The following is an 11,871-nucleotide window of genomic DNA, read 5'->3' on the forward strand; positions in this document are numbered from 1 at the left end:
CACAGCTGGTGGTGGTGGCAGACTCTGTTTATACTACACAGAACCATTTACCAAAAGAAGGACTTACTGGGGATAGAGAAATGGGTACAGTTTTCAAAGCTAATGTAAGAGTCCTTTCTGAGAGAAAAGAGTAAAATTAATGTATTTATAATTCATTAAAAACTTGTGTGTGAGCTCTTACTCTGTTAAATACTGTTCAAGCACAGGGATTACAGCAATGCACACAGCAGACAAGAATCTCTGCCCTGAAGGAGTTTGCATTTTAGTAAGGACAATAGTATCTAATAATATAACTATATAGTCTATAGATTTATCTATACTCATAAAGTATTTCAAAACTGAATATAAGCTCATCACTGAGCTTTTAATACACAAGAAAGGAGTAGAGCAAATTTAGGAAGTGTACAGGGAAGAACTGGTCACCCAGAAAAACCATTTTAATGTATTATCATCTGTGTTCCTTGAGTTATAGAAGCAGACAAAGTTACACTGGGGATATAAGAGGCAAGAAAGTACTGGTTGAAATTCAAGAGAAGATTCTCTTCATCCCACTTTTACTAGCTCATTTAGTAGTAAGATCAACTTGATTGATTTCTAGTTATTGATAGGTGTACGAATAGTCCCCAACACATTTAATGCCACATAAAATTCGAAAAGATTATTTTAAACACATAGGATACTTCTGCCAAAATCAGAAAGATCTTCGCATTTCTTAACAGCACTGACTCCAGAGACACATGGAAATTCACTCCTACCCTACATGGGTTTGGGCAATTCACTTGAATCCCTGAGTGTCAGATTTGTCAGTTGGAAATTGGGGATTATAATATCCACTTCAAAGTGTTATTGGGAAGCTTAGGTGATAAAATGAACATGACTGTGCCCAGGATAGTGAGAATCTGACACTTAGTGAGCATTTGCTTTTTGCTACTGCCAACTGGGACCCAAATATAATCATTTCTGTGCTTAGTAATATGATTTGATCAATTATTTAACTACCTGGCTGAATATTCTAAGAAATCTTTGAAAAGTCCGACAGTGAACTCATAGAAACACATACATCCTTCCCTGAAGGATCTCAGAAGGTGACATGACATTTATGCATAGAATTAAACTACCACAACCTTAAAGAAGAAATAAGCTGGATTTCTGGAGGCGTGGGACTGGAGACCACAAACCAGATCAGATCCAACCACCAGCAGATGCTCACTGGAGGTGATATTGTTGTCAAATAATAAGCTTTACACCCACTGAAAGGAGGCAGCCTGGCTCATTTTAAACAGTAACTGCTTCAGACACAGAACCTAAAAATTAAGGGCTTTTTTCAGGGTCAATGTGTTTGGGGGCCGAAAAATGCTTTGCCCTGAAATACAAAAAGGAATCTGCAGAGGTGAAAAATAATAGATGCTTATCAAATGTCTGCAAAAGAAGACATGTCAGCTAGTCAACTACATTTATGATGGGTATATTTAAAAAAAATTTTAAGTTTATTTGTTTATTTTGGGAGAGACAGAGAAAGCAGGTGGGGGAGAGGCAGAGAGAGAGAGGGAGAGAATCCCAAGTAGGTTCCACACTGTCATCACAGAGCCCCATCTCATGAACCATGAGATCATGACCTGACCCAAAATCAAGAGTCAGATGCTTAACCAACTTAGCCATCTAGGTGTCCCATGACAGGTATATATTAATATGCTTGACATGTTAAAGGGTAGATCTTCCAAAAGTAAAAGAGCCTGTGTGAGACAAAAACCTAAAAGTCAAGGCAGCTTTACTGTATCAAAAAGCAAAGTAACTTTTGAAACATTAGAAAGACCCTTTGAGCGTTAAATGATAATTTGGGTTCATATGGAACTTTGAAGATTTCGTGCGTCTACTGAAGAGATTTAGACCTTACTTCTGTGTTTTACCCATCTATTTCAAATTCTTAGCCAAATACTCCCACTCCATTTCCACCCTTCATCATAAATACAGAATCCTTTTGAAATAAGCCCTTACTGTGAAAGCCAAGTGTAGGGCACTGGATTCTCTGGTTGCCCTTCCATATGTTACCTACCTTCTTTCATCCTTCATGACCCTAAGAGGCTGAACTCTAGGGGGGCGGGGTCCTCCCTTGCCTCTGGCTTCTGACAAGGTCCAGCCAATGGGAAATGCTGACAGGAGAGAGTTTGGGGTATTAATTCCCCAGACTCTCTCCTTGTCTGGCTGTACTTTGGCCATGGCCTTTATTTGCTGTGGCCATGCTCCTGTCGGGGACCCCTTTCCTATTGGTACTTTCTTTGGTTCCCAATAACTTCTCCTTTCCAATGTTTCTAATTTTGGCTTTGTTCTGTTGCTATTTGCAAAGCTCTTTGCCAACCCCTGATTAGTGTTCATGAACCTGCACACACCTTGTAATAGTCCTTCATTAAACCCTCCTCAGTTATGCTATTGAGTTGCATGTGCTTCCTGTCCTGACTATGACTTGACCTTGTGTAGAGACAATAATAAAAGCTTCTATCCTTCTTAAGGTAAATCAACCTAAGCATTTATCTTCGTTGCTAGATAGCTGCTTCAATTTCCAATAGACTTCTTCCTTATCCCTTCTTCCCTCCAGGCAGCTCATATTTTTAATATTAAGTTCAGACTTCCATTCCTTTCCCCTACTCTCCTTCCTTCCCTTCTTCTGTCCCTCCTTTATTTCCTTATAAAATAATTTTTGAGTGTCTTCCATGCGCCAAGAACTATAGAGGATACAGAAAATGGAATATTCTTCACTTAAATATTCGTTGGAAAGACGAGAGAGGTATGTAACAATGCAAGAAGACACAATGAAAGGTAAGGGTCAAAACAATTGCTAGAGACACTGGCAGAGATGGAGGAGGGCTCTACAGGTGCCACAAAAGCAGAACTTTTCATGGAGAGGGTACCTTGGGTTGGTGTTTTTATTTCATTCCACGAAAGTATTGAAGCATTTCAGCAAAAGCACATAAAATAGATAAAAAAGAAATGGAAATAAAAAAAATATCTTTCAGAGAAAATACAAAAAAAGTAGAAAACTAAAACCATGTCAAAGAATGGCACAAGTTCACAAACCAAGATGGCCACAATATTTGTTATAGTTGAACTTCAGGTATAAAGCTGAATTTCCTGGAAGTTAATTAAAAAGAGAAGCACAATTCCCTATATAGCGAAGGAAGCATACCAATTTCTTGAGGAAGTGTAATTTTTCTAACACTAAATTTTAAAAATATGTCATGTACAACTTTAAAAGACGGGGCACTGGGGCACGTGGGTGGCTCAGTCAGTAAAGTGTCTAACTTCAGCTCAGGTCATGATCTCACAGTTTGTGGGTTCAAGCCCCACATGGGGCTCTGTGCTGACAGCTCAGAGCCTGGAGCCTGTTTGGATTCTGTGTCTCCCTCTCTTCATCTATCCTTCCCCCACTCACACTCTGTATCTCTCTCTCAAAAATAAATAAACATTTAAAAAATTTTTTAAAAATTAAAGAGGGGGCACTGAATGATATACAGAACATAAGTGTTTAACAATATATCTAGAGCAGATATAGTGACCTAATTTATATGTTGATATTTTGGGTGAAAGTTTTTAACAAAAATTCCAGGGCATAAGACTAAAAGTCAATTAACTACATGCAACTGAATGAGAGGCTAAGGAAATATAGTACAAGTTTTAAAAAGTAAGAATGGGGGTGGGGCTCCAGCCCCTGATTTATGGGTGGAATTTATAACATCTTAAAGATCTTGGATAACTATCACCTGTCTCAGGTATTCCTTTGATATGAATTGAAACTGTAAGCCAAGAGTATTCTGGCTAGGGTCCTGGTGTTCTGTGTGGTTGACTGACAAGTTATTAACATTAAGAGTTTTTAATAAAGATTACATTCCCTGTTGTAAAGGTTTCCACATTTTTTCCACTGGCATTAACAATAATCACTACTTTACACTTACTGAGTAACTTATATTTGTAAATGAATCCACTTCCAGTTTGATAATTATGCTTTTGGATTGTAGAATATGAATTTAGAATAGTCCTTAGAGACATTGAGTGGATCTTCTCTTTGTAAGTGTGTAAGAGGCAAGCCAACACCCTGGGGAAGGTCAACATGAAATGCAAATATATCTCTCCCAGTGTCAGAACCTGCTGCTCTATGAGAAGGCTAAAGGCACTTGCTCCACATTGTTTTTCAGGAGTTCATGACACAAACTGGCTTTGAAGATGAAGCTATGTCATATGTCAGTGTTAGAGCCAGCCTAGTTGAGTTGACTGCCTCATACCTCTGTTTCTAAGACTTTTATTTAAAGACTTTAGCAGATAATATTTGGCAGTAGGTCTGAGCAGAAATTATCACTAGAGAAAGAAATTCAAGGGATTAGTCAATTTAAGTATTTGATCTTTAAAAATCTGAAGGTCTGAAAGCTGTGCGTGTCCATAGAATAAGTCCAGTAGGGTGCCAATTGTTTACATCGTAGGTTCTTGACATTGAGAGGTTTAACATTTGTGAGTTTGACACATTGTAATATATTCACACTGTTAGAGTTATGGCTGTTAATTTGGGGGAAATGTGATTTTGAATAATATGTGTATAATATAGCTGTGTAAGAAAGCGTTACTTACTAATAAGTGAGTCTATAGCAGATCAGAAATACATTAATGTGTGGCTTTTGTTCTCTACTTGTCTTACATAGAATTATATCACATGATGAAAAAACACTTGTTCTAGGAATTTGTAATAGAAAATATACACTGAAAACAACTTATACGTCTGCCAGTGGGGAGTATTTATACTGATATGATAGACCACTTGGCAATTCTTGAAAAACAAGAATAATGGTAAAAGGGAACTTGCCTTACCAGAAATTACAACATACTATAAAACTACAGTGATCAAACTGCAAGGTATTGACACATTAATGTAAAAGTAAATTATTAAATACAGTGCCCAGAAATAGATCTAAGAAAATCTGAGGAATTAATCTATGATGGTTTTGTTATAATGATGCTGACATAACTGGATATTTATTTAGAAAAAAGCACCTCACGTCATGTAAAATAAATCTCAAATGGATTAAATATCTAACAGTAAAAAGAACATAATAAAATATAATAACAGCTTATAGGAAAATATTTGTGGAGTCTCACAGGTTGGAGAAATTATCTTAAGGAACACTGGAAACTGAGATGCCTTAAGGAAAAGACTAAACACTGCACCAAGTAAATAATTTTGTATGGCATAATCTACCCTAGTCAAATTCCAAAGATTGGGGGAATATTTGCATGCAAATGAGGTCAAATGCCTCAAAACACAGAGGTATAGGTAAAAAATGCTTTTAGCATTGTCTGAAGTGGAAAAATTTTGGAAATAACCTGAATGTCAGTCAACAAGGAATGTCTGATTTATGGTATAACCATGGTAATAGCATGACTATTATCCAGTAATTAAAGATGAGTTAGACCCACATATTGCCCGAGAAAGATGGCCATGACAGTAGGTGAAAAGCAAGTTGCAGAATGATACACAATGCATATTATTCCAGATCACAGCAATCTGTTTCACTCATCTTATTTGGGTTTTGCTATTTTCTGGATTATTGTCTGATTCTCCCACTGGGTTGTAAATTCCATAAATTTTTTAAGCAACAAAATCTGTTTAGTTGACTTTTAAATCACTGACTCCTGGTACAGTGCTATACTAGACAAAAGATGCTCATGAAAATTCATAGTGAATTTCTGGAATGATACAGAAAAATTGTTAAGAGTGATTTCCTTTAGAGAGTTGGACCTACTTATTTTAAGGCAAGGATGAAAACCTTTTAATTTTCACCTTTTTCCTGATCGAAGCATTTGATTTTTCACCATAAGCACATATTACTTTCATTTAAAAAGACTAATATTACAGAAATGTATCCAAAACCAGCTGTGAAATTTAAAAATTAAATGAAAACTGGGGTGCCTGGGTGGCTCAGTCGGTTAAGTGTCCAATTCTTGATTTAGGCTCAGGTCATGATTTCACAGTTCATGAGTTTGAGCCCCACACTGGACTCCACAATGACAGTGTGGAGCCTGCTTAGGATTCTCTCCCTTTCTCTCTCTCTGCCCTTCTCCCACACACACACACACACACGTGTGTGTGTGTGTGTGTGTGTGTATCAAAATAAATAAACTCAAAAAAATTAAATGAAAACATAAAAGTCTAGTTAATAAGAAACAAATAACAAACAAAAAACTTTCTCCATGAAAGACATCCCCTTAAGCTGCTATTCTGTGGCTCAACGTGATCACAGGCTAAACGAATCTAGACAAGGGAAACCAAACACATGCAGGGGGAAAGAGGCTTAATATACTGAAGTGCTAGTGATGTTATTTGGGTATAATGGGCATGTGTTACTTTTATAAACAGAAAAAAAAAGCAAACACTGACAAAAGCAGTTGCAACTGTCACCAACATAAATAAGACAAGGCAGAAAATGAGCTTTTTGGGAAAATCTTTTTTTGCTGTATGTTCTGTGTCTGCTTCTCTTGAATCTGACCTTCCCTTCCCCGGGCCCTCTGGAATCTCCATACCGCTGTAAACAATTACTTTATTAAAGTTTTCATTTTATTTTGTAATTTTACATGCTTTCAAAACATAACATAATAGTTAACTAGCTTTTTTTTTTTTTTTTTTTTTTTTTTTCTTTTTCATAGTACAGTAAGCAGTAAATACTGAATGGGGAAGCTTTGTTGATGTGATTTGGACGGCCTTTTCTACACCTTAGTCATGCAGTTCCTGGCCTGCAGGCCTTGGATGACATTCACTTCTCTCCCTCTCCAAGTATGCTTTGTATCTTGTTCTCTCCACGTCTCTTCCCTGGAGAGTGGCTTTTGTTCTAACATCAACAGACTAGTTGAAGCTACATCTCCTATAATCACCATTATCATTGGCAAAACTTAAACATGAGTTCTGTAACCATACGTACACTTAATCTTTTTTCCTCAGTCTCACAGAAAATGGGTCTGTTCCTCTTCAAGGCTAGGCCAATAGTCTGGATCCTTCTCTTCTTGTCCCTGCCCAGACTTGCACTATTCCATTTATACATTCAACCTCCCCTTTCTAGAAACTTCTGTCTCTTTCCTCTTAAATCATGATCTATTTTGTCTTAAAAACCCAAAATAATAAAAGACACAAGTTTCTCATGACTCAGCATTGCCCTCTGGGTGCCAGTCTCTTTTCTTCCAATAACCATTCCGACTATAATGGCAATCTGCATTAATTGAAGTTCTGTCCCTATTATGTGCCAGCCGCCATAGTTGACACACCATATATGTTTTCTCATTTAATTTAGAGCTGAGCTTATTGCTCTATTTATTTCTTCATTTCCTACTCATTTCTTTCCCTCATTTGGCTTCTTTTCTCTTCTCATGCTACTCACATTGTTTTCTAATGCCTTTCATATTTCTAAGCCTAATGGGCATTTTTAAAAACTGTTTTGCAGCATTTTCGGTTGTCATCATTATTAATTCCTGATGAATCCCCCAGTAGGTTGCAATGGGCTTTTTAAAAATAAATTATTTTTTTTATAATGCCTAGGATGTACTAGAGAATAGAGAACTTCAAACATACTAGAAGGAAAACTATGTTGAGTGATTGAAAAGTCAGTGAGTTCATAGCAATGAACTTGAACTACTTCTCAGACCATGTCTTCCTTTGGCTTCAGATTCTTTAATAAAACATTTTATCTGTGAAAAGCACTAAGATTTTTCTGCATTCCATCACTTTCACCACTGCACCTACTTTTTAAAAAAAGTTAATTATTTATTTTGAGAGAGAGAGAGAGAGAGAGAGAGAGAGACAAAGTGTGTGAGTGGGGAAGGGGTAGAGAGAGGAGAGAGTGAGAGAGAGAGGATCCCATGAAGGCTCCCCCCAACATGAGGCTTGAACCCATGAACTGTGAGGTCATGACCTGAGCCAAAATCAAGAGTTGGACATTTAATCAACTGAGCCACTCAAGCGCCCACCACCCCCCCCATAACTTTACACTTCCTCTTCAAAGAGCTTTCTTCAAACTTGAATCCCATGATATCCTTTCTGGAGATACTTTCTTTCTATACTCCTGGCTCATTCATGAGCAATTATTCTTTCTGCCTCTCCTTAAATGTTGGTTTTTCTTAGGTTCTGCTTCTTCTTACTCTTTGTGCTTTCCTTGTGTTAGCTCATCTACTTTCCAGGCTTCAACTACATCTTGATACCTTCAAAACAGTATCTCTGGATCTTTCATTTCTCATGAGCTCCAGATTCACTTTTCAGTATCTATTCAGTATCTCCAAGAGAAACTTAAACTCAAAATACCCAGATTGGACTGCTTATAAATCTATTCCTCTTCTTGATTTTTCTATCAGAGCTAACAATGTCACAATCTATCCAATCAGCCAAATTAGAGCACTGGGAGTTGTTCCTAATTCTTCCCTCTTCCTCATGTCTGCTCCTGAGATGTCAATAGATTGTTTTAACTCTGCCACCTAAATATATCCTGAATCTTTGTAGTTCTATTGCCACAGCCACCCTCAGGTCCTGATTTCTCACTTGTACTATTGGATTTAGTTCTTAACTGTTCTTGGCCTCCTCTGATCAAATTCCACACCAAAGATACTCACTGAATCTATTTTCCTCCACTTCTGACTATTTGGCCCCAGTTTTGACTTTGCCCAGCTCATTGTCAGGTGCAGTACTGCCTATAACAATGATTAACACACAGTAAGTGCTTGTTCTAGGCTGATTTGTGTTCCCCTCCCACAGTTCATATGGCTGAAATCCTAACCCCTAGTACCTCAGAATGTAACTGTATTTGGAGATAGAGACTTTAAAAAGGTAATGAAGTCAAGATGAGGTCATTAGGGTCGGCCCTAATCCTATGTGACTGGTATCTTTATAAGAAGAGATTGGGATACAGACATACACAGAGGAATGACCATGTGAAGACATGGGAACAAGATGGTGATCTATAAGTGAAGGAGTGAAGCCTCAGAAGAAACCAACCCAGCTGACACCTTGATCTTGAATTTATAGCCTCCAAGCCTGTGAGAAAATAAATCTCTGCGGTTTAAGCCACCCAGTCTATGGTACTTCATTATAGCCACCTTCACAAATTTATACAGTGCTCAATGAAATATTTCTGGAAGCTTTACCAGAGAAAAATACTGATGATTATTTAGTGGCAGATTTTCTCTGAAGCCCTGAAGCTTGGTTTGAGGAAATGAGAGTGCAGCATTTTGGAGAAGATGGGCATTTCCAGCTGCCAATTACAGCATTCCAGTAGCAAATGAGAGCCCAGCTTTTGGCCCTCATTTTGGATCTAAGTGTTAAATGTTTACCCTCCCATTTAAAAAGCGAAAGCATTAGCAGTAAAGTTCTGCCCTTAGCAAATTCTTTCATCTTTAGAGTGAAGAAACACTTACCACCTGCTTGTGTGGTAATAGATTGTGGTGTGGGCTGGGGATGCTTGTAGAGGCCCAGAGGAGGAGGAAAACAGTATCATTCACCCTATAGAAACTACACTTATTAGAGGTTAGTAGAGTAACAGGTATAAGGCCTTATATAGGCTTAAAAAGACTCTAAGCTTTGAGAAACTAAAGCAGGCCCTGACATCCAGAAACTGCCAGGCACTCAGAGCTAGATCTTGTGTCTTTCTGTTGAACATAAACAACTTCACGTGGAACCATGGAATCATGGAACCATGATGGATCGAGACAAGGACAAAACTATTCCATCATCTTGTCTGAACACAAATGTGAACACTGTCCAAGCCACAAAAATGACCCAGCAATCCCCAATCCCCTACCCTGGCTCATGTGACTAAATCAATCTTCCTGCCCTACAGATGAAATTCACTAAGATACTGAAACATAGACTTACTTCCACCTCCAATCCATAACAAGGCCTTAAACGTTCCCCAAAGTCACATAACACAAAGCCTAAGTCCAATTGTAAGTCATGTCTGTCCCCTTATTACTGATGTGCCTGTAGTTCCCTTTGTTGCAACAAGCAATACTCCAACATGTTTAACCATGGATATGCTCCTGGTGCTCTCTGGCTGGAAGGCACTGATGTTCCATATGTTTACAGGTAGCTACATACGTGTGTGTGTTCACAACATAAAACCTGGAAATACAAATAATATAATGTTGATAGTATTTGTCTCTGAGTGGTAGATTATGGGTTAATTTGATACTTTTTTTTTTTTTGCTTTTCTATACAATCTGAGTTTTCTACAATGAAGATTATTGCTATAATATTCAATATATGATAATACAATATATATTGTACAATAAGAGAAAAAAGCCATTTAAGAGAAATGACCTGCAAGAGTAGAATGGAAGAAAAGAAAGACTATTTTAATAAGTCATGAACATCTTGTTCATAAATAGAGTGCTTAAACAGGACTTACCAAGGCAAGGATTGGCTCTCCTCTTCCCTTCCAGCATCATCTGAAAGAAGGCAGGCAGGGTGCTCTTGGAAAGGCCCACATTCACTGAACCTCCATCATCTTATGAGGATAAATACATTGGGCCATCTGAGCCTAATAATAACGAATTCAAACTTATCCTTCTAAGTCCACACTCATGGAACAACCTTTTGAATGGAAATTCAGCTTTGCTGGCAGCTTGCTATAAAACCATACTCACATTTTAAGCAGCAATTAGTTTCAGCAACATATCATCTGTCACATTAATGGATGCTGATAGATATAATTTTATTGGTTTTGTTTTATCTTTGGTTTGCATTTTTTTGTTTCCTAGTTTTGGAAACATAAAGGACTTATATTTAGCTTAATATTTGCACAAATTTAAATAATAAAGTATTAAAAACAATGTAAACAATTCTTGGGATCTGTAATACATTTTTCCTTTAAAATAGATTTCTTCAGGGGCGCCTGGGTGGCGCAGTCGGTTAAGCGTCCGACTTCAGCCAGGTCACGATCTCGCGGTCCGGGAGTTCGAGCCCCGCATCAGGCTCTGGGCTGATGGCTCAGAGCCTGGAGCCTGTTTCCGATTCTATGTCTCCCTCTCTCTCTGCCCTCCCCCGTTCATGCTCTGTCTCTCTCTGTCCCAAAAATAAATAAACGTTGAAAAAATAAATAAATTAATTAATTAAAATAGATTTCTTCATTGTTAACGTTTTGAGAAACAGTGTCACAACGGAAAAATCTAAGTGATACTTAAAACAACCACTCCATGTATGTTTAAGAGCCATAATTTTATTAGACTTCACATTTTTATCACTTCAAAAACTAGTGGTTTTCTTTTCAGAGCCATTAAAAAATTAATAGACTAATTTTTAGGGAAGTTTTAGGTTCACAGAAATATTGAAAAGAAAGCATTGAGAGTTCCCATGTATTCCCTTCCTACACATACAATTTCCTTTATTATTAACAGCTTATATTAGAATAGTGCATTTGTCACAAATGATAAGCCAGTATTCCAGGTACTGTAGTGTGGAATCATATCTCCCTCCTGGAGGTGGGCAGGTTCAACACTTTCTAGGAATGCTGGAACTTTGTCTAGTTCTAAAAAATAAAAAGATATTTGACATTTCTGATATAAAGCGCACACGTGCAATATTTAAAATGAGTTACTGGGCACCTGGGTGGCGCAGTCGGTTAAGCGTCCGACTTCAGCCAGGTCACGATCTCGCGGTCCGTGAGTTCGAGCCCCGCGTCGGGCTCTGGGCTGATGGCTCAGAGCCTGGAGCCTGTTTCCGATTCTGTGTCTCCCTCTCTCTCTGCCCCTCCCCCGTTCATGCTCTGTCTCTCTCTGTCCCAAAAATAAATAAACGTTGAAAAAAAAAATAAAAAAAAATAAAATGAGTTTACTTTCAGAAGGATTTATAAACAATCT

The sequence above is a fragment of the Herpailurus yagouaroundi genome, unplaced genomic scaffold, assembly GCF_014898765.1.
Source record: "Herpailurus yagouaroundi ecotype Mexico unplaced genomic scaffold, PumYag 140, whole genome shotgun sequence".
NCBI classification, from domain to species: domain Eukaryota; kingdom Metazoa; phylum Chordata; class Mammalia; order Carnivora; family Felidae; genus Herpailurus; species Herpailurus yagouaroundi.